This window comes from Lygodium microphyllum, chromosome 8, assembly GCF_053477565.2.
Source record: "Lygodium microphyllum isolate KBCC chromosome 8, Lygodium_microphyllum_v1.1.10, whole genome shotgun sequence".
NCBI classification, from domain to species: Eukaryota; Viridiplantae; Streptophyta; class Polypodiopsida; order Schizaeales; family Lygodiaceae; genus Lygodium; species Lygodium microphyllum.
The window spans coordinates 141219699-141243441 of record NC_141142.1 but is presented as its reverse complement, the minus strand read 5'-3'; positions in this window follow the sequence as shown (position 1 = coordinate 141243441).

Genomic DNA, 23743 nt, shown 5'->3' with positions numbered 1-23743 from the left:
GTGTTCTGTAATGGCGTCTGATTCTCTTTCACAGATTGTCACTGAAAAGCTTGACAAGAACAACTTCCAAGCATGGAAGTTTAGAATGACGAATTTCCTTATGGGAAAAGGATATTGGGAATTCGTTGCAGGAAATGAAGAAGAACCAGTTCTTCCTGATGTTCCCAATCAACAACAAATGCAGGCATTTAAAGGATGGCATAAGGAGCCAGAAAAGTTATGTACTGGCTGTCTATCAGTATTTCAGACTCTATGATTGTGCATATTCAGGATGCAAGTACGCCAAAGGAGGCATGGGATACTTTGTCAAAAATGTATAGCATAAATACGCAAGCCACGAAAGTGCAACTCAAGCAAGAGTTGCACAATGTGCAAAGAGAAAGTATGAGCATCAATGACTACCACATGAAGGTGAAGAAGATTGCAGATGCACTTGCTTCCATTGGGTCGCCAGTGGAAGATGATGATTTAGTTTCTGTGACCTTGAATGGTCTAGGAAAGGATTATGCACAGTTCCGAATATCCATTTCCGTCCGTGAAAGATTTCCTGATTTTGAGGAGTTGATTGCTCTTCTAATTTCTGAGGAGCAGAGAAATGGTGGTGCATCTTCTTCAAGAGGAACTTCAAAAGAAGCTGTCTTCTACTCAAATGCTAGAAGAGGTAGAGGCAGAGGTAGAGGAGGTCGATCTGGAGGCCGTGGTAGAAATCAGAATATGCAGCAAACTCAAGAAAACCAGTCCTATGGAGGAGGACTTGGTAACTCTAGAGGTAGGGGAAGCCAAAGAGGTCCTGGTGGATGGCAAAGAGGCCAAAATGCAAACAACAATGTTGAATGCTACTACTGTGGTAAAATGGATCATATGGCTAAAGACTGCTATAAAAAGCAGAATGACATCATGAATGGAAAATTGCAACAAGGGAATTATGCATCTTCTAGTAGACAGGGTGATGACAAAAATGAGCATTTGTTTATGGTGCAACACATTACCAATTCTGTGACAAGTGCAGAAGAAAGCAATGATGTGTAGTATGTCGACTCAGGTGCATCAAACCACATGATAGGTCATACAGAATGGATGCAGGATGCAAGGAAAATAGAAAAACCAGGATTTTTGCAGACTGGGGATGATACTGCACATCCTATTGTGCGGATTTGAAAAATTCCTTTGTCTATGCAGGATGGGAAAAATAAATACCTGTCGGATGTATTTCATGTCCCGAATATCACCAAGAACCTAGTTTTTGTTGGTCAAATGGTTGAGCAGGGCTTGCAGGTCAGATTTAATCCTCATGGATGCTTTGTTGAGGATATGAAAAATAAAGGTCGCTTGATAGCAAAAGGAAAGAAGAAGAGCGGAATGTTTACGTTGGATGCAGACATGCCTGAATTGAGTGCAGCAATGTTTGCATATGGGACCGGTGTAGTTGCAGATATTGATATCTGGCATAAATGCATTGGTCATGTTAATATACAGCGACTTAAATCAATGCAAGCCCAAAATATTGTTGCAGGATTGCCTAAATTCAAGGTTGCAGAAATGCATAAGGTATGTGAAGCCTGTCAATTTGGAAAACAGGCAAGGAAACCATTTCCTAGACATGTTCAAGAGAGTAAGAAGCCATTGGAATTAATCCACTCTGATGTGTGGACTACTAAAGCTGCATCTATTAGAGGCTGTCATTATTTTGTCACTTTTATTGATGACTATAGCAGAAAAGTTTGGGTGTATTTTATGAAAAAGAAAAGTGAAGTGTTTGGGCATTTCAAAACTCTTAAAGCTATGGTTGAAAAAGAAATAGGCCTGCAAATAAAATGCCTAAGGTTAGATGGAGGAGGAGAGTACCTCTCAAATGAGTTTGCAAGGTTCCTGCAGGAGCATGGCATAAAGCAGCAATATTCATGCAGTCATGCCCCACAACAAAATGGAATTGCAGAAAGGAAAAACAGGCATATTGGAGAGGTATCTCGTGCCATGCTCAACGAAAAAGACTTGCCAGATTTTTACTAGGCTGAAGCAGTTGCTACAGCAGTCTACATAATGAATAGGACTCCCACTACAGAAATACATGGGATGACTCCAGAGGAGAGGTATATTGGTAGGAAACCAGATATTTCTCATTTGAAAATTTTTGGTTGCATTGCCATGTTCATGTGCCAGATGAGTTGATATCCAAGTTGAATCCAAAAGCTGAGAAGTGCATCTTTATTGGTTACTCTCTGCAATAGAAAGGGTATAGATGCTATAACCCTTCTACTCATAAGTTTACAGTGAGCAGAGATGTTGTTTTTTATGAGATGAGTAGCTGGTATAAACCAGTAAATGTGATTGATGATGTAGATGCACAGAATTCACAGCAGTAGTCACAAAATATTAGTGGACCTGGAGTGTCCTCTAGCAGTGGTTCACATTCTTCGCCATGGACAGGCAGATTGAGATCAGGAGAATCTCCTCAAAACAATGCAGATAGTGGTATGCAGGTTTCATAAAAAGGAAAGGAGAAGGTATATCAGCCCATGTTTGATGTGAATGGAGGTCACTCTTATGTGGATGGTGAATCCAGTGGCTCAGAACAAAGCATTGATGATGAGTTGGGTATTCCTTATATTATTACACCTGGAGTAAGGAAGACCAGGGATGATTTGAGAGCACCAAGCAGTGAACCTACTTTGCGCAAGTCTACCAGAGCTAGATATCCTCTGGATAGGCTGAAATATGATGGATTTACAGCCATTCACTATGCCTATATGGTCAAAGTGATACAGGAACCAGAACCCACTTCTTTTGAGCAAGGCATGGGAAAAGAAAAATGGGAGAAAGCCATGGATGAAGAAATGGATGCCTTGGAAGCAAATGCTACATGGGAATTGGTACCTTTGCCTAAAGATAAGAATGCAATTGGTTGTAAGCGGGTTTATAAGGTGAAGCACAATGCAGATGGTTATGTGAACAGATACAAGGCAAGATTAGTAGTCAAGGGATATGCACAAACATATGGCATTGATTATGAAGAAACATTCAGTCTGGTTGCAAGGATGGCAACCGTAAGAGTAGTCATTGCTATGGCTACATCAAAGGGATAGTCTTTACATCAAATGGATGTAAAGAATGCCTTCTTTCATGGTGATTTGCAAGAAGAGGTCTATATGGAGCAGCCACCAAGTTATGTGCATGCTATTCATCCTAAGTTTGTTTGCAAGTTGAAGAAAGCCTTGTATGGCTTGAAGCAAGCAACCAGAGCATGGTCTGACAAGATAGAACAGTATCTTGTCACTATTGGCTTTCAGATTTCCAAGGCAGATTTCTCACTTTATGTGAGAAAAACAGAGAAATGTATTATGCTACTTGTCATTTATGTTAATGATTTGATTATAACAGGTGATAGTGATGAAGATATCCTTCATGTGAAAATGCTATTGAAGCAGAAGTTTGAGATGAAGGACTTGGGAGAGCTGTGTTATTTCTTGGGTATTGAGGTGATTAGATCACCAAGTGGGATACGGCTCCTGCAGAGGCAGTATGGATTGGACATGCTGTCCAAATATCGGATGACAAGCTGTAAACCTATTTCAGTTCCTTTGGAGCAGAATGTGAAGCTGAGCGCAAATGCAGGTGAGCTTCTGGAAGACCCTACTATGTACAGACGCATAGTAGGAAGTTTGATTTATATGACTATTACCAAGCCAGATTTGAGCTATGCTGTTGGATTGGTAAGTCAGTTTATGCAGGCTCCAAGGAAACCGCATTTGGATGCGGCTAGACGCATACTCATGTATGTGAAGTCCACATTGCAGTATGGACTATTTTATGAGACTGGGGTTCAGATACAGTTGCATGGATACACTGATGCTGATTGGGCTGGTAGTATTTCTGATAGACGATCTACCAGTGGATATGTGTTCTCTTTTGGAAGTCTTGCAGTCACTTGGAGTAGCAAGAAACAGCCTACAGTTGCCTTGTCGAGCATAGAGGCTGAGTACAGGGGTGCAGCAATGGCTGCATGTGAGGTAGCTTGGCTGCATAAGCTACTTTATGATATGCATCAGCCTACAGATGGGCCAGTTGTCATTTATTGTGACAACATGAGTAGTATACACTTGGCAAATAACCCAGTCTATCATGCTAGAACAAAGCACATTGAGGTGCATTATCACTATGTGCGGGAGAGGGTTTTACTAGGTCTTATTGATCTAGTTTATGTCAACACAGAGGATCACGTAGCTGACATATTCACAAAGGCATTGGGTGCAGAGAAGCTATGCAAGTTCAGAGACCTGCTTGGTATGCAGGAATTGGGATTGAGCTCGAGGGGGAGTGTTGAGATATCGAGCTCCACTCGTGATATGCCAGGGTGACCGTTGTGCATTTATGTCACCGACTTGTTAGCTACAGATGTGGTTGGTACACCACCCATGAATAATAGCTAGATGACATCTATCCTTATCTACTCTAGTTTGTGGCTCAGTTAGTATGCCACCTTAGTTAGTTGAGTTTGGTTTGAGACCCATATATAGGGTTCTTCTATTTCTCTGTACTAGAGTTCTTTTGGCTTACACAACTAAGAAGAGGAAAACTGTTTTCAACCTCCGTCTTTGTGTGTATTCCCCCATTGTGTAAGTGAGAAAGCTACAAGTGAGACTCCTTCCTTCTCTCCCATAATCTTGACATTATATTCAATATATTGTGACTAAAACATTTTTGCAGTGGTAGCATATCTTTATGTCGAGTTTGAGTACGTTAGGACTCTACAAGCCTATAGAGTTAGTGTGGTTTGATCACACCTCACCACAAAAGGATGAGTCTACCTCGTTCTCAAAGAATTCTTAGACTCTTGTATTTCCATCCGCGACCACAACCTAGACTTGGACTCAATTACCCATGGCGAACATCCTAATCTTTCTCACATGTGTAGGTTTGCATGTGCATGCACTCTCTAGGTCCGCCAAAGGAGATCGAGTCTGTACTTACATGGTAGTCCAAGCATGAGCAATGGCATCACATACCATCTCCTAAGGATACTTCATTCCTTAGTGATGATGAACTCCCAATAGAGAATTCTACTCCGCATCCCCATGAACACTGCATGTGCCCCATCTTGGAATGTGCTCTCAAGTCAAGCAATGGCTCTTGTGATGCCTCTGAAACTTGCAAGGCGTTTTTTTGCATCAGCAAAATCAGTTGTGGTCTTACCCATTCTACCTTGTGGTATTCCAATCCACACATAGATGGTTGCCCAAGCAAGAGTTCCATTTCTTAAGTTTTTGGACTCATCAATCAAGAACCTAAATGCTTTTCTTTGATAGTTTGAGGTGGCATATACTTTCAGTTTTCCAGTCCAAGTGGATCCTACCCATAAGGTGTCTGTATTTCAATCATCAATGTAGAAGAAGGTGACAGCTCTGCTAATAGCATTCCGCTCATAGTTTCATCCAAATTAAACTAATGCCTAGAAGTTGGAGAGACATAATCTCAAGCAAGGAGATGTTACATTCCAAAGCTACACAGCTCAATTTATAAGCCATCATCAGGAACCTATTGACTCAAATTTGGATTCAAACATAGAGGAAGAGTGTAGCAGTGGGGAAGAGGACTCTGAGAATGAGAGATGCTGAAAGCCCGTAAAGTCCAAGAAGAAGGACAAGGGCTACAAACCCTCAAAGGGTCCTCACAAACCTGCAACCAAAATCCTCTAGTGTACCAAGTGTAACAATTTGGGTCATCTAGCAACCAATTGTAGTCTTACTCAGTAGTCGTGCAATATTTTCCATATGGCTACTCACAATATAGAGGTTTACCAATACAATTCTAGGGGTCAAATGGGACATGTTGAGGTATGGCAAGGTGCAAGAAGAACACAACCTACACACAAGCAAGGCATGGGACGAGCACAATTTGCCAATTGGAATACCCCTAGACCATCTACAATAGTGGCATTGGTAGTCGCTTACACCCAATAGGATTATCCATCTCCTAGTATGGGCTATAAGGGATGAGGAAGGAATCGAGGAGGCTGAGGAGGAAATTCCTCCCATTCCTACAAACAAGTAAGGCATGGAGGAGCATATATATCTTGGGCTTCACTTCTTGAACTTATCTTTGTCTCAATTCCTTTGCCTTTGCCATCAAATTTGGGTGGTTACACTTGCCTAAGAAGGAATTTCTTCTCTTGCAATTTTATGGTATTGATAGAAAATGAAGTGCCTAATTACATTCAAAGAGATATTTGAACATGAGTTACCAAAGTGTCAATATAATTTTCTTCCCACATTTTACTACAAGAAAAGAATGAGGAGATATATTTTATTCAAATCTCAATAGCGAGATGGCATTACATCATAATAGAGATATTTTCAAGGTCTAGCCATAGACTTTACTTACACTAATCATCTTATATTCTAAGGGTTGGACAAAGATAGCTAAAGTCCTATATTAGGATGGAAGGTCTAGATAGCCCTCTTTACAATAATTATGAAAATGAGTGGCTTAGAATAGTGCCTCTCTTAGGTGGAATTACTTGGATTATTGGATCATAAATGTAGTGGTTTCAGCAAATCCATTATCCTCTTATGTGAATAGTGGGGTTTAAACTTGATTGTTCAAAGTTAAAGAATTTGATTACTTTTAGGTTCTCCATCCATCAATTTTGCTTTAAGTTCTTACTAATGTAGGTGAGATGATCAAGTTTGATAAAAAATTGTGACTTCTTTTAGGTTCTTCATCCATTGGATGCGCTTTAGGTTTGTCCTAATGTAGGTGAGATTATCAACATTGATAAGACAATACATGTTGCTATGTGTCCAATGTTGTTCATGATATAAAGATGATGGGTTGTAGATGTAGTCAAGAATCCAAATGAGCTAACCACATGAGTCGATCCCTCCAAGAAAATCTCAAGGAATCCATTTTTGAGGTAAACCTAGCTTGAAACACCAAGAATTGTTGCAATCCCTCATCACTCTAACAAAATGTTCTTTCTCAATTAGGTGCTAAAGTGATACACATAATAATATTTCCAATTCAATATTGGTTCTTAACAACATTTATTGCATCTCTTTTGCATTTGAAACTAATGATATGTCTTTGAGTCATTATTCATTGATGAATTCTCCATAGTTCATTAGTTGACTAAAAGGTTTTTGGAAGCTTAAAGTTCCAGTTTATCAACCAATGGTTTTTACAAATAATTCCTAAGTTTATTAACTACAAGTAGTGATGTAATACCAAGTGTAATATCCCTACTGTTAGAATATCAAGCTCATATTATTCTCCTGTTAGTATGTATGACCGACATTAGCCTTGTCCAGCTGTATCAGCAAGTATGGGACGTTAAATAAGTCGGTAGTCTTAGACCCAGTGTGAATGGTCCTATGGACCTTAGTACTATTGTATACACTTATGCTATGTGTGTGGTTATGAGATAATGAATGGAAGAAGAAGAGAGCACATTAGCTCTTCACTCTGTCTCTGTCTCTCTGAATCTCTACACCTACCCTAGCATAACTTGATGTTAAGTTGGTCAGAATGTCAAGTTGGACATTAGCACTGGAGCTGAAATTCAGGATGTGACTATGTACAGGTAGATGGTTGGAAGTCTGATCTAGTTATGCAGTTGGGCTCATAAGTCAGTTTATGCATAAGCGCAGGAAGCCACATTTGGATGTTGTTTAGGCAGATTATGAGATATGTTAAGTCCACTGTAGATTATGGGCTGTTCTATATGAGAGATAAGCCCTTGAAACTAGTTGGATACACAGATGCGGATTGGGCAGGATGCTCATATGATCGCAGATCTACGAGTTGTTATGCGTTTGGCTTTGGAAGTGGCATGATCAACTGGAGCAGCAAGAAGCAACCAACGGTTGCATTGTCTAGTACTGAGACAGAGTACAGGGGTGCTACATTGGCAACATGTGAGATTTCATGGCTGCTCAAGCTTATGGTTGATTTGGATATTCAAGTGGATGCTCCAGTGACCTTATTATGTGACAATCTCAGTAGTGTACTCCTGGCAACGAATCCAGTATACCATGCCAGGACAAAACACATAGAGGTACACTACCATTTTATCATAGAGATGGTTCTTGCAGGGAGAGTAGATCTTATGCATGTGAAGACTGATGAACAGGTTGCAGATATCTTTACCAAGTCTTTTGGTAAAGATAAGTTTAGTAATTTTAGACAGCTACTTGGAGTTCATCAGATGATTTGAGCTTGAGGGGGAGTGTTAGAATATCAAGCTCATATTATTCTCCTATTAGTATGTATGACCAACATTAGCCTTGTCCAGCTGTATCAGCAAGTGTGGGACATTAAATAAGTCGGTAGTCTTAGACCCAGTGTGAATGGTCCTACAGACCTTAGTACTATTGTATACACTTATGCTATGTGTGTGGTTATGAGATAATGAATGGAAGAAGAAGAGAGCAATTAGCTCTTCACTCTGTCTCTGTCTCTCTGAATCTCTACACCTACCCTAGCATAACTTGATGTTAAGTTTATGTAGTCCATCAAGAGATGTGTCTAGGTAGTTCCATCTACAAATCCTATAGAATAACCAAACTATATTACCTAATGTTTCTAAAATCTACCACACAAGAGAAGCTTTGCCTCATTTCCACAAGGATGAAATTGAGGATTTTAACTTATTCTTAAGTCTTGTATATGAAATTCTACCATTGGACAAGTATAGTTGCTTTTGCAAACATCTAAGTTGAAGCAAACTACTATTGCACTTGGTTCATTGAGAGTGAAAAATGAGGGGAAGTCAAACATGCCAACCCCTCTATCTATAAGGCAAAGTCTCATCTAAACCATCTAAAACAACAATTAGTATGGGTTTTATAATGATGCTTTAGGATGGTCAATGCTTGGCCCTTCCTAAATACCTAATCTAATCTTCTTTAGGAGAAGCATCTTAGCTTATCTATACCACCTTGCCCTAGGGTGAACTTGTCATGGATTCACCCATCTGCTTCCTAATGAGGTGTTCTTAGGCTGCTAATTAAATCCTGCCATATTATGTTGAATGTATAAATTCAACTTTATTAATTAACATGTTAATATATGTTCCTTCACATAATATTAAAACACAAATCTAAATATTAAAAAAATCATTCATTCAAAAAACACAATCTTATATTCAAGTAGCTACTTCATCCATAGTTTTATTCAAATAGGTTGCTACATCCATAGGTTTATTCAATCCATCAAAGTCAAAAAATCAAACTCCACCCATAGGGAGTCACAAATCCCACCCCCCTCAACTAGCATCAAGGACTTCTTAAAGACCTATCATGGACTCACAAAGAGTTATCCTAGTCCTAGCATCAAGGACTTTTGAGAGACCTATCTTGGACTTGCAAAGAGTTAATTGTTGGGGGTAAAGGCACCTATGCTAAGCCACTTGTATATTGCTACACTGATAGTACTCACATACTTGTACACTACATGTGGTCGGTGCCCATCACTATCACTTCATTCTATATTCTTTTAGTGATATTTGAATAAAGGGAAGATCGATCACATATTGTGACTATTGGAGTTCTCACATCTTGTGTGTCTCTCTCTCTCTTGCTCTTGCTCCTTCCACCATAGCTCTTACTTCTACTTGCATGCTTCCACTCTAAGCTCACTCCCTTCAACTGGTATTAGAGCCAACCACTTGAGGAGTTTCTTTGTCCTTTGCTTTAGCTCGAATTCAAAGTTTCAACTCAAGGTTTCATGGTAGCCATTGTTTCTTTCTCTCGAGATATGCATTGAGTCTTTCCTTCTTCTGATGTGGTAGGTTTTAGTGCAAAAATTGCAGGTTTGACCACTCAAAAATGAGGGTGCCAAACTCGAAAACATTGCAATTCAAGACTAGGATGAACTGGATGAGCTATACGAGTCCACAATTATTTTGCCACTCTCTAAGCAAGTTCACTACAATATTGTAATTGGAAATCAAACTGCATATGAGGTTTGGACGCAAATTAAGAATCTTTATGACGACAAGAAAAGTCCTCCATCTCAAATGTATTGGGGCTAAAACAATTGATGGACCTTTGCATGAAGGAAGAGATTTCTATGTCTGCACAGTTGAATGAGTTTCACTCCATCATCAACCATTTAGCTTTGAAATTCAAGGATACTTTGCATCCTTTATTTTTGCTTAGTACTCTACATGAGTCATGGGACACTTTCTATATAGCCCTCTATGCTAAGAATGGGCTGGCATTGTAGGATGTTGAGAGTGCCCTCCTGACAAAAGAGGTGAACAAAAAGAATGTGAATGCTTCCCCCCATGTCACATGCATTAATTGTGAGAGGCCAGCAAGATGGAAATGGCCATGGTAGAGACTCTAACAGATCTCAATCTAGGACACATGGATAGTCTCACAATAAGTCCTGTGGTCATAAGTTCGATCTTACTTGTCATTATTGTGGGAAAAAAGTCATATTCAACCACATTGCCATAAAATGCACACAAACAAGCACAAAGAAAAGGGAAAGGATAAAGTGTAGGACAAGAGTGATGATCACATCATTGTGCCTAGCAAGTCTAGTGTCAAGATTGAGGAGATTAATGTAGTGCAACCTATTGTATTTGATGATTTCACAATTGACTGATGCTTTAGCAAGATATACTCAGTGTTGCTTGATAGATTCAAAGGCTTTCTTTCATGTGACCCCTCATAGAGAGTGGTTTCACTCCTATCACAATATGGTTAGATCTATCCATTTGGGTAATGACTTAGTATTACAGATTGTTGGTATTGGTGATATCTAGCTATATTTTGGTTTAGACACCTTATTCACTCTTTATGATGTATATCATGTATTGGCTCTCAAAATGAGCCTTATCTTTGCTGGCACCTTGGATGATGTAGGTTATGTTGTCTCTTTTGTTGATGATTCCTTATGGAAGATTATTCATGAGAATCTTGTTATTGCACGTGGTGCTAAGTCTAGTACCCTCTATCATTTGCGTGTATCTAGGTCAGTTGACCATGTTTTGGCTATGGCTATAGTTCCACATGTATCTCTTTGGCATCGTTGCCTTGGGAACGTGTCTTTGAAAGGAATAAAAATGCTTACCAATTTGTAATATCTTTTGCCCCTAGACAATAAGTGTTTTGACTCTTATGCTTATTGTTTATATGGCTGACAGACACATAGTATGCATATGAAGTCTGGCTCAAAGTGCATGGGTGAGCTTTTGGCTCTTATTCATTCAGGTGAATGTGGTCCCATGCCATGTATCATTATGTGATACGAAGTACTTTATCATATTCATTCATGATTACTCACAAAAGGTCTGGGCTTTCCCTATCAAGCAAAAATCAAATGTCTTGTCTACCTTTCAGCATTGGCTTTCTCTTGTTGAGAACTAGTCTAGGTATAGGCTAAAATGCCTTAAGATTTGATCATGGGGATGAGTATATCTCAAAAGCTTTTAAATAGTTTTATGATGAGCAGGGTATTAAGCGTTATAGTTGACCACCCCTTACACCCCTCCCCAGAATGCTATTGCCAAATGCATGAGTAGGACAATCCAAGAGAAAGTCTATAGTATACTTAGCCAAGTAGGCTTACCACAACACTTTTGGGCTAAGGCAATTACTACTGCTGTAACACTTGATTAACCAGTTCCCTTACACTACTATTGATTGCTAGGTTGCAGAGGAGGTTTGGGATGGGAAATCTCCATTAAATGCTCATTTGCATGTCTTTGGTTGTGAGGCATTATGCTATGTTCTCAAAGACAAGTGCAATAAGCTAGATCCTAAGTCCATGAAATGCATCTTTCTTGGTTATGGAAATGCAAGTGAGATGGGCTATCGTCTATGGGATGTTCAAATATCGAATCTAGAGCATGGTAGGAGCTATGGAGATTAGAAGATGAAGACTAAATTCATGTTGGCATAGACAATGAGTAGACAACTGTTACACAAGTGAATTAGGTTCCAAGATGGAAGCTTGGACTCATAAAGACAATCTTGTGTATTGGACTGACAATGACACTAACTGAAATAGAAAAGCATCATGATATTGTATTTATCATTATGAAAGTGATAGTTAAGTACAATGCTTTATAGAAGTTGGGTTGTTCCACTCTCCTCACTGTGCATATGGGATTCAGGACATCTCTTCCTAGAGCATACATCATTTTTCTATTTCTCAACACCCCCCCTCAAATGATGATTCCTCACACTTGCTAGCTTTTCCCCCCTACATGGTGACATGGCCCGGGAGACTAGCTCATAGGCAGTCTACTCAAATTAAAGCTTGAAACTTTACATCTTTGGCAAGGGTCTTTACAAAAAAAATCCACTAAGGGAAAAATAGAGATCCACTATGGAAAAAACATATGAAAGATACAATGAAAATTCTTTAGAACAATCTGTCAGAGTTGTTGATGGTAGTGGAAGAATCTTCTTCTTCTTCTTCTTCTTTCATGAACTGGTTCTGGTGGTGATCATTCTGCATCTACTATGCTCTTTTCTTGTGGAAAAATTCACTGGATGTACGGCCAGTCCTCTTGCCACAGTAATGACATATAATTCGATCCTTGTTGTTGTTGGTCCTAAGTCCTCAACCATGGCCTCTTGCTCCATAAGTGCCCTTGGTGTACAAGAGATTATTGTCGGTGGTGTGTTCCTTTGCGTCCTTAATTTTAACTTTGCTTTCTCCATCAAGTAGTGAGTGTTCAATATCTTTAAGTGAGAGACTTGGAACATTACTTAGGGTGGACATAGGATTCTCATATGGATTCTTATTTACACTTGCAAGCAGTATGGCTATTGCTTCATCTTCATCAATATTCTTCTTAAGAGTTACAAGTTGGGTTTTTAGGCTCTTGAACTTGTTAATGTGTATGGTCATAGAAACACTATCTTTTATATCCAGTTTATAAAACTACATGAGTAATTTTACCTTTGAATTCTTTGCTAGGGGTACCAAAGATGTGTCAAGCTCCTCCCAAGCAGTTCTAGCATCTCTGATGCCAGAGATATGATGTAACACATCATCACTTAGTCCCCATGCAATGAGGCCTAGTGCCTTGTTATTCATCTTCTTCCATTCTTTGGTTTTTGGTGGAGCTACTGCAAGGATCCTGCTTTTTGAATCTTCTTTCTCGCCATTTGCATCACCTTCATCATCTTCAAAGAGATCCCAGAGGTTTTTCCTCATGAGGTGGTACATGGTCTTTTCCTTCCAGGCATGGAAGCCTTCTCCATTGAACTTTGCTATTTGTTCAAGCTCTATCATTTTTTATCAACAGCAAATCAACCACCAACAAAAGAGTTGTACTTCAATGTGTCAAGAGACACAAGATGATTAGTGTTTAATAGCACTGCATGAGTATTAAAAAGATACTATCTTGGAGCTCAATGTCGAATGTTGATGCTTGATCTTCTTCTTGCTTGCTAATTTAGTGTGATGCTTTGCTGGAAATTAAGTGCTCACAAAGTGATAGAGTCTTTGGTGGACTTAGACGAGTAAGAAAATGAAAGGTTTTATGGCCTTGAAGGTCAATGGCTATGGCTACCCACAAAGATGATAGTTAGGGTTTCTCATATTGTGATCAACATAGAGAGTATTTTGGGGAACCCTCATGGGTGAGGTTAGCCCACTTGGGGGGCTACCAAAGCCCTATGGTGGAAACGTAGATCGCACAGCATGGAGAACTAACATGGGCACATTTCAAGACAACCAAGGAAGAATTTCGACAATATCGGCTTCTGCAGTACTCAATGTCAACGTGTGAAGTGATAAGATGGTGTGTCCTAAGTAGAAGGAAAGATCTCTAGAAGAAATCATGTGGAGATATTGACTATGGAGAGAGATCTAGGTGCTACAAGTAGACATGGTACTGCTATCCATGGCAGCCATGAAAGCCCCAGTGAAGGTGAAGGTGAAGCTGGAGTAGGAACTGAAGTCTTGAGCTAATAGCAAGCTAGGCAGAAGTGAAAGGGAGTTGGAGAAGTAGAGTGAGAAGATGACCATGCTCAACTGAGCTCTAATACCATGTTCAAATGTCAGATCTAGAGTATGGTAGGAGCTATGGAGGTTGGAAAACGAAGACTAATTAACATAGACAATGAGTAGACAATTGTTACACAAGTGAATTAGGTTCCAAGATGGAAGCTTGGACTCATAAAGAAAATCTTATGAAAGTGATAGTCAAGTACAATGCTTTATAGAAGTTGGGTTGTTCCACTCTCCTCATTGTGCATATGGAATTCATGACATCTCTTCCCGGAGCATACATCATTTATCTATTTCCCAACATGGGATCCGTAGGCTTGCAAGGTTATCTACAGCCATGATGTCATTTTCTATGAGAGAAAGATACATAAGTAGCCTTAGCATATGGTTGAGGTACGTAGGGTGATCTTTCAAGAGGAACCTTCAGCTCCCATATAGCCAACTAGACAGCTTGTTGTAGAGTTGATGCTCTAATGGCCCAGGCCTTGCCTGTTGTGTAGCATTAGTCTACTTTGAGATGATCTGCTAACATCTGCCTAAGTGCTTTACGTCCAAGCCCCACCTGTTGTGCAAGATCGACCTACTTTGAGATACTCTACTAGAGCTAGATATCAACCTAAGCACTTTATGCCCTCCACAGATTATATTATGGTGGTAGATATAGGTGAGTCTCTCTCTTATGATGAGGCCATGCACAAAGATGATAGTCACTCATGCCAAATTTGTAGCTAAGGTTTCAAGCAAGAATATGGTGTTGACTTCAATGAAGTATTTTCTCCTATGCACAATGACAACCCTATGCTTGGTACTAGCATTGGTTGATCAACTACCCAGATGGATATAAAGATGGATTTTTTACATGGGGACTTGCACGATTAGATCTATATGCAATAGCTTAAGGGCTTTGAAGAAAAAGGTAGGGAACACCTAGTGTGTAAGTTGACAAAGAGCCTTTATGGCCTTAAGTAAACACCTACGAAATAGTGCCACAAGTTTGATGCTTTTATGCATTCATAGGGATATAGCCATAATGATATGGATCCGTGTTTATACAAAAGAAGGCTCATGATGGTAGCCTTATGATTTTGAAACTCTATGTGGATGATATGCCTATTATTAGGAGAGTCATGATGAGTTGGATGCCTTGAAAATTCAACTTAAGAAGAGCTTCGAGATGAAGGATATGGGACGATATACTCATTATTAGGAGAGCTCATGATGATGAGTTGGATGCCTTGAAAACTCAACTCAAGAAGAGATTTGAGATGAAGGACATGGGACATGCCTCACAGATTCTTGGAATGTGCATCACACACAATCTCTCTAAGGGGCTCCTTTATTTTTCACAAAAGGAGTATATCAAGAAAGTCATTGAGCGGTTTCATATGCAAGATGGAAAGCCTATTGGCTATCCTCTACCTTCTCATGTGAAGGTTAGTCATGCCAATTGTCCGCAGTCCTAATGAGCAAAAGTTTGAGATAGCCAAGATCCCTTATGCATTTGTCATGGGCAATTGTATGCTATGATAGCCACTCGTCTTGATATAACATTTGTAGCGGGAGTTGTGGCATACTATATTGGCTATACGTAACAGATAGTGTTGGGATGACGTCAAGGGTATCATGAGGTACCTGAAGGACATAGTAGCTATGTTATATGTTATGGTGGCCAAGATGCGAGAGTCATGGGGGACATTGACTCTGATTATGTAGGACATACAAACATTAGGAAGTCCACCTCTAGCTATGTCGTCACCTTTGCCGGAGGTGCTATTTCTTGGATGTCTAAGGTGCAAAAATGCACACTCCTCTCTACTATTGAGGTCGAGTATGTTGCAGTCACTGAGGCTTGCAAGTGCTCCAGTCAGGCCGTCTAGTGGAGGCAAACCTCGAAATACTAATGTGGTCCCTAAATTGCATTCGGATTCTATGAGTGCTATCTAGTTAGCCAAGAATCCGGTCTTCCATGTGAGGACAAAACACATTGAGGTGCATTACCACTTCACCAGAGAAGTCATTGAGGGCAAGTGTCTTAACCTTGTCAAGATCCTAACTAACCAAAATCCTGCAAATCCGCTCACAAAAAGTCTCTCGGCAAACTGTTTTGCCTTCCTTAAGAAGTTGATGGGTGTTGGATTAGATGATGTCTTTCCTCATTCTATTGTACTTATGTACATTTGTACTTTGTTACTTTTTTCTTGTTCTCTTCTCACTAGGGGCACATTCGCCTTGGGGATAAAGGTGGATGTGTCTACCTACTAGTGTATTACTACGCTATCAGTATCCGCACACTTGCACACTACAAGTAGCAAGCACCCGTCACCATCACTTCATTATTTATTCTTTCAATGACATTTGAATAAAGGGAAGGCTAGTCATACATTATGAGTGTCGAAGTTCCCACATCTTCTCTCTCTCTCTCTCTCTCTCTCTCTCTCTCTCTCTCTCTCTCTCTCTCTCTCTCTCTCTCTCTCTCTCTCTCTCCATAGATCTTGCTTCCGCTCACATGCTTCCACTCTGGACTCACTCCCTTCATTAATCTAGTCCTAGCTTGCCAAGGAATTAAATCAAAGCCGCCCTGACTCCTTGACATGTTATTGTTAACTTTGTTCCCTACTATAGAGAGACCTCTTGTGTCCAATGCTGGTCATAACATCTAGAGTAGACATCAAATCTTGGTGAAAGAGCCAAGTAGTTGACTTTAGCAGAAATCAAGCACATCCCCTTTAGACATGATCTCTCTTTAGGCAAAGTATACAATCAAGTCAAATAGTTTCCTATGCAACAAACAATATTTTAAGTGCAAATTCATAAGTGATCCACTTAAATAATCAACCCTCTTGCATAGGGTTCTTTATAGCCTTTGATGCAATCATGAACTTGAGAAATCATCAATTAATCCTCTTTAGCAAATCTTTGGAGAAGAGAATAAGGCCTTCTAGTCTATTATGGAATTTTGGGATTGGTTCTTCTTCTCTTTTCATGAAGTTTAATTATTAGATTATACCATAAGATCTAGGGTTTTGTATGGTCAATTATTAATCCACTTTTGTTAGGGAGGATCCATATAAGGATTCTTGTTCCCTTATTCTCTACTTAGGACACCTAGGAAGGTTCCTCATTCCCTATAGTTTGTAACTCTTGCTTTCCTAATTAGAAACCTTTCTTAGGATTCGTAACTAAGGTGGGTTCCATATAACATGATTAAGATTCTAAGTTTTTAAAAAAACTATCAGTTATATCCCATTAGGATGATCTTAGCCTAGTAAGCTAGGCATAAGTCTCCTATGCTTTCTTTCCTACTAGCTTATGGATTCTAGAGCATCATTTTATTAGGCACGAAAAAAGGCCCGAAAGCCCGCAAAAATTAATAACGGATGAACCGGGCATCGAAATGACACAGAGTAAAAAGGAAAAATATCAGTAGAAATGGGTAGGACAGGGATGGCACATCAAATCAGTGTTCCGAAGCAATAAAGATGCGTTCACATGGAAAACCGTCCAATTTATGGGAATTAATTCAAAAATTAATAACTCAAGAACCGTCTGTCGAATGTGCAGAGAGAAACAGAAATGTACCTGACTCCAATGGTCGTAACATCCCTCAATCGTCACCTCTCGATAATTGATTGAAGAAACATCAGTCACACTCAGCCCACCCTCTGTCTCACGCTCTGTTGAAAGATACAGAGAGCAGCCCATTCTTGAAACCCATTGATGTAATTCTCACCGTCACTTGTGCAGAGCTTGTATGCCTTGTGCGCAATTGATGGTCCAATTGTGCATCCTGCCATGTGCCGGCATGCAGTGCAAGAAGGAAGGCTAGGAAGCCTTATGGCACAGTGCACAGGAACAAATCATGTGTTGTGCATTGAGAGGCCCATCCCATGCGTGCAACACTCCGTTCAGACATCTCACCTCTCATTTGAGTGGAAGGGAAAGACTGGTCACTCACCCCACCCTCTGTCTCATGCACTCATAGATACAGAGAGTAGCCCATTCTCACATCTGGGTTGGCAATGACGATCATGTCGACTGTTGTTGTCATCAGGATCTTGAAGACGAGGCATACCCAGGGAGACAGTCTACGAATCTCGTACTTCAATGACTTGTAAGAAAGATCGTCTGTTAGGAAGCACACACGGACTGATATTGCAGAGACAGTGCACCAAGGGAGGTGGCTTCAAATTACTTGCTGGAAAGGTACTACTGATGAATCAGCTATCCTGAACTACGAAGCATTAGGACCTTTTCCACATTCAGCTTCTCGCCCAAGGGTATTTCCACCTTTTTCTTGGAACGAGGTATATTATGACAGGGAATTTCTTCCTTTTCTCCCATAACAATTTTGTTTGTTTTGTTTTTTTTTTCCTTTTTCTTTTCTTTTCCTTTTTTTTCGTTAAGAAAGAAAATGGTAGAAATACCATGTATCAGGACCATCCTCGCCACCATTGTTGGATCAGACGAGAAGAGAACAAGGTCGGCGGGTTGAGAGGTATCTATGAGGGGCTAGCAGAATGAGACCGCCTCATGAGGAGAATCATAAGGGCTATCAGAAGCACGACGAGAAGGACAGTGCGATGCCCAAAAGGGGAAGGGTAGGTCGACTGTGATTGTCAAGATCCCCAGGGAGGGAAGTACTTCTTCAGACGATAGCCATTGATCAGGAAAGGATCATCAGAGGCATCAACAGTCTGCACCTGAACAGAGCCATTAGGATTGACAGCAAGTACCTTGTATGGGCCCATCCACCATTGCTGAAGCTTGCCAAGAAACTTGACAAACCTTGAATCATAGGCCAAGACAAGATCGCCTTCTTTGAACTCCTTGTGCTTGATGAAACTGTCATGATAGGCCTTGCATCGCGCCTGAGTGGTTTCCATGCTCTATAGGGCCATCCGCCGTATCTCATCCAAACGTTCCAAGTGCAGAATGTGGTGTTGAAGTGACTCATCATCTCCCAAGCGTTCTTTAATTGCCACTCGCAAAGAGGGCAATTCCAATTCAACAGGGAAGACGGCTTCTGTACCATACACTAGCTAGAAAGGGGTTTGTCCTGTAGCTGCCTTATGGGAGGTTCTGTATGCCCAGAGGGCCTCTGTAAGTTGATCGTCCCAGTCACGACGATGTGCGGCAATCGTCCTTGTCAAAATCTAGCAAAGGATGTGATTGATGACTTCAACTTGGCCATTGGCTCTGGGGTAATAGGGAGTGGACTTGCGATGGTGGATATCTTATACAGTTCCGTCAGCTCCTCCATAATTTGTTAAGGAAATGAGAACCTCTGTCACTTACCAGCTCAAGGGGACTACCAAAATAGGTGATAATATTCTCGTACATGAACAGGGCTATGTTGTTACCATCGTCTCGTTGTAGGGATTTAGCTTCACACCAGTTTGTGACATAATCTGTACACACTAAGATGTATATGTTCTGCTTCCGTCTGGTAGGTGAATCAATGAGACCCAAAAAATCAATCCCCCACTTCTCAAACAGCTTGAAGGAAAGAATGGGTTGCAGTGGCATGGCACTTATTTTAGTGGGTTTTCCCATTCGTTGACAAGCATCACATCTCTTGTAGTAGTCATAAGAATCCTTGTGGAGGTTTGATCTTGCTTTCTTGGATGTCACTTCTCCTGTGAAGTGTCCACCACATGGTTCGTCATGGCATGCTTTCAATACTATGCCGATTTCATCCCCTGCAACACATCTTCGCAATACTTCATCTTTGCCTCTCTTGTACAATGCACCACCTAGCAAAGTGTAGGGGGCTGATTCTAACAGAAGCTTCTTCTTCTCATGGCTTGAGATGCCAGGAGGATACTATTGAGTTGCCAAGAGGTTTGCTATGTCTACATACCAGGGAGTAATTGTTTCAACTAGAAACAAAGAAGCATCAAACAGGTCAGGATCATCCTGTTCCTTGTCTTTTGTTTGAGGGATCCGTGGTAGATGATCGGCTAGGACATGGGAAAGGCCAGGCTTAGTGACCACTTTAAAATCGAATTCCTAGAATAGGAGCAACCATCTCATTAGTCGTCCTTTAACATCTGCTTTGTTCATCAGGAAGGACAGGGCTTCATGATCCACATAGAACTTAAAATGCGTTGACAGTAGATAATGTCGAAACTTCTCTAGTGCAAACACCATTGCTAAGCACTCAAGCTCTGTCACTGTGTAGTTCTGTTCCCTATCAGTGACCTTTCGGCTTGCATAATAAATGGGTTGATCTAATTTAGAGGGGCCCTTTTGACATAGGACAGCACCTAGCCCTTCAAGTGATGCATCTGTGTGCACATGGAACTCCTTCATCCAATTAGGAGGTTGTAAAATAGGTGCTTGGATAAGGCATTGTTTTAGGGTATTCAAGGCCTCTTCACAGTCATCAGTCCAAAGAAAATATGCATCTTTCCTTAGGAGCTTGTGCAGAGGGGCTGCCTTGGTTGCAAAATGTGTAATAAATCTTCTGTAATAGCCCACATGGCCAAGAAATCCTCTTAATTGCTTGAGATTTGTTGGTGCTATCAAGGCGGCAATCTTTTCAATCTTCGCCGGGTCTGTTGCGATCCCTTGTGCAGAGACAATATGGCCCAAGAGAACTCCTGAGGAGACGCCAAAGACACATTTGTCGGGGTTGAGAGAAATCCCATACTCTTGGCATCTGTCAAAACATTGCTCTAGGTGTCCCCAATGCTCACGGATTAAGCTATAGACACAAAAGTCATCAAGATACACCTCAATGAAATCATGCAAATGATTTTGGAAAGCAGCCATCATTACTCATTAGAAGGTGGTAGGAGCATTACAGAGCCCAAATGGCATCACTCTATAGGCATAGGTCCCCCATTCTGTGGTGAAGGTTTTTTTGGATTGGTCCTCTTCTGCAATTTGGACTTGGTTATATCTGCTGAATCCATCCAAGAGGGAATACAGCTCATGGCTTGCCACTGTGTCCAACAGTTGGTTGGTAAAAGGGATAGGGAAATGATCCTTCTTCGTCTTCGAATTGAGCTTCCGAAAGTCCACACATATTTGAAGTTTCCCATTCTTCTTGGGTACAACCACAATGGGCAAAACCCATTCACTGTTAGCCACGGGATAAATGAGCTCGACTTCAAGAAGTTTCAATAATTCAGCCTTCACCAGAGCAGTGTAAGAGCATAAATCAAGGGGCCTGATCTGCCATCTCAATAGCATCTTGAGCATACTGAACATAATCTCGAGCATCATTGCATACCCATCAACTTTTCCATTCATGCATAAGTACATTCATTGCCATACATCTCCATTGACTGCATGTACCTCAAGTGGCATACATGAGTGCCATTATCATTGCAAGGTATTCAAGAGGGATCATTGGGGTCGGGAAGTGTGGCTTATGGAAGTACATGCACCTGCAAACAAGTATTGGGCTCCGGATCACCGAGAGGTGGGCAAAGCTCCCCTCGGGCCGGGTTGTGCACCCCTTCAGGGTCTTAAGTGGTAAGGGAGGGTCACCTCTCTTTTGTCTTACCACCTCGCCTGGCATCGGCCTTTTTCCTCAGCCGAAGTATACATGGTAGACATTTTTAATTAGCAATCAGCATGAGATACATTGGAAAGAAGACATTGGGCCTTTTCATGAGATGCAAGGAATGATGAGGGTTGGGGTAGGAGTTACCTTGGCAGTTCAGTGACTCACTGGCTGCAACTTACCCAATTTACAATGGCTAATATTCTTCCAAGATCATAAGACAAAGTAGGGGTTAATGTCAGCCATTACAATGAAATCCCGAGAAGAGGTATGATGCTTGTATGCAATCTTGAATCTCTCCAACAATGGATTAAGCTCAGCAAGTGGCTAAATTGAGAGATTAAGATCAGAGTGGCATACCTCTTTAATGCTTGTGATGACCGTTGAAGACCGAATCGTCATGATGCCGCTTGCTCCATTGATGAAGTCCGGTTGTTGTTTGGGCATCCGTGGAAGAGTGCTTCAGCCTTCGAGTGCTCTTGCTGATGAAGAAGGTTCCCAAGCTTATCCCCAAGCTTGAGCTTCAAGGATGGGAAGCTTCAAGTGAAGCTTTCATTGGCTGCCCGCAAAGCTCCCATGCATGGTGAGCTCAATGGCTTCATCCAAGCAAGAGAAATCCTTCACGGGCTGAAGATGTTGTGGGGTTGAGCTGTCCAAGTCAGAGGAAGCCTTAGTTAGGGGAATCCATGGCTGCCCCAAACTGTTTAAAGCAGTCCCACAGCTGTTGTCCACCATGAAAGATGGTTCCCGGGTCAAGATGCCAAGGGGAAGAGGAAGGGCTATGATGGATCAGTGCCCAAGAGTGTTGGGGAGGTGGAGAAGTAGGAGGAGAAGGTGGGCAGGGGTGCTGGGGGAGGCAGACAGCTCAGCGCAAAATGCGCCGCATTTTGCGGGATGCTGCCTACTGTCCCTGATGGGCTAAGGGTAGGCACCAGGGTGCTTGCCTGGTAGGAAATGGCCCTGGGGAGCTTGTGGGAGGGCTGGATGTTGAGGTTGAGGCCTGGGAGCAGTAGGAAGAAGGGATTTAGGGGCACCATGGGAGATTGAGGGAATAGCTTGATGGGGAAGAGAGAGAAGTCTGGAATAAAAAGTAACTGTGGTTTTTTCCCTTCTCTAAACTGTTGAACCCCCAACTTGCCCTGGGACTCCTAAAATTTGCATGAAAATAGGTGACGACCTGCTACTTTAACCGTTTTACCTCCAGATATGTCTGAATCTCCAACCATAACTCCTACTTGCTCCAAAAAGCTGGAGTTAACTACAGTCCTTCTTGCTGTACCTGTACCTATAAGCTGAGTAACTAGGGTTTTTGGGATTTGAAAAGGAAGAAAGGGGAAAGAGGAAAAGGACCAAAGCCTAAAGCCTTGATACCACTTGTAATGAAAGAAGCTGAGGGGAGAGAGAAAGAGAGCTGAGGAGAGAGAAAGGAAACAAGAAGAAGAAGGAAGAAGACTAGAAGAGGAGAGAGAAAGAGAGAAAAGAGGAGAGAAAGGAGAAGGAAGCCATGAAGCTGGAGATGAAGGTGAAGAGTGTGATCTTGATAATAACTGGTTGCCCTAATCTGGGGCTCTTACACCTTAAATACCCCGATCAGTGTGACGGGGTGTCTAAACCCTAGTCGGTGTGTATCCCGCTTGTTACACTAAACACCTTCACTCCCCCTCTATACCCCTATGAATGAAATTAAGGTTAAAATTTTGATTTGTGGAAAGGTATCAAGAATGAGATATTTAATTTGATACGGTGAAGGGATAACAACCAAGTTGTGTCCCTGACACCTATAATATGCATCAATAGTGAGGTTCTAACCTTCTTTTGTATGGATGGAGGTAGTTTATGTATCATGTTCTATCAACATTTATTATAATCTAGTTATTGTACTTTATTTGTTTCAAGCTCTTTTGCATTATTGATATACACTATGTATGGCTCAACATCATGATATAACATGCATTAATCCTTTTGAAAAATGGTTGTATCTTGCATGGAAATCTTCTTTTCGGGTTTTAACATGTCACACTATTGCCTTGTCACACACACACACACAAGAAGCATAGACAAGACAATAAGAAAGAAAAATGAAAAAAATGTATATATATGTGTATCGTTCATTCATACATACATATACATACGCACAAACACAATAGACACACACACACAAAGATACATTATATACTTATTATTAGAAGGTTTTGGGAGTGTCACATGGCATGCTCTCATCACCCCCCCCAAAAAAAATCTTCTCTTTTTCTTTCTTTC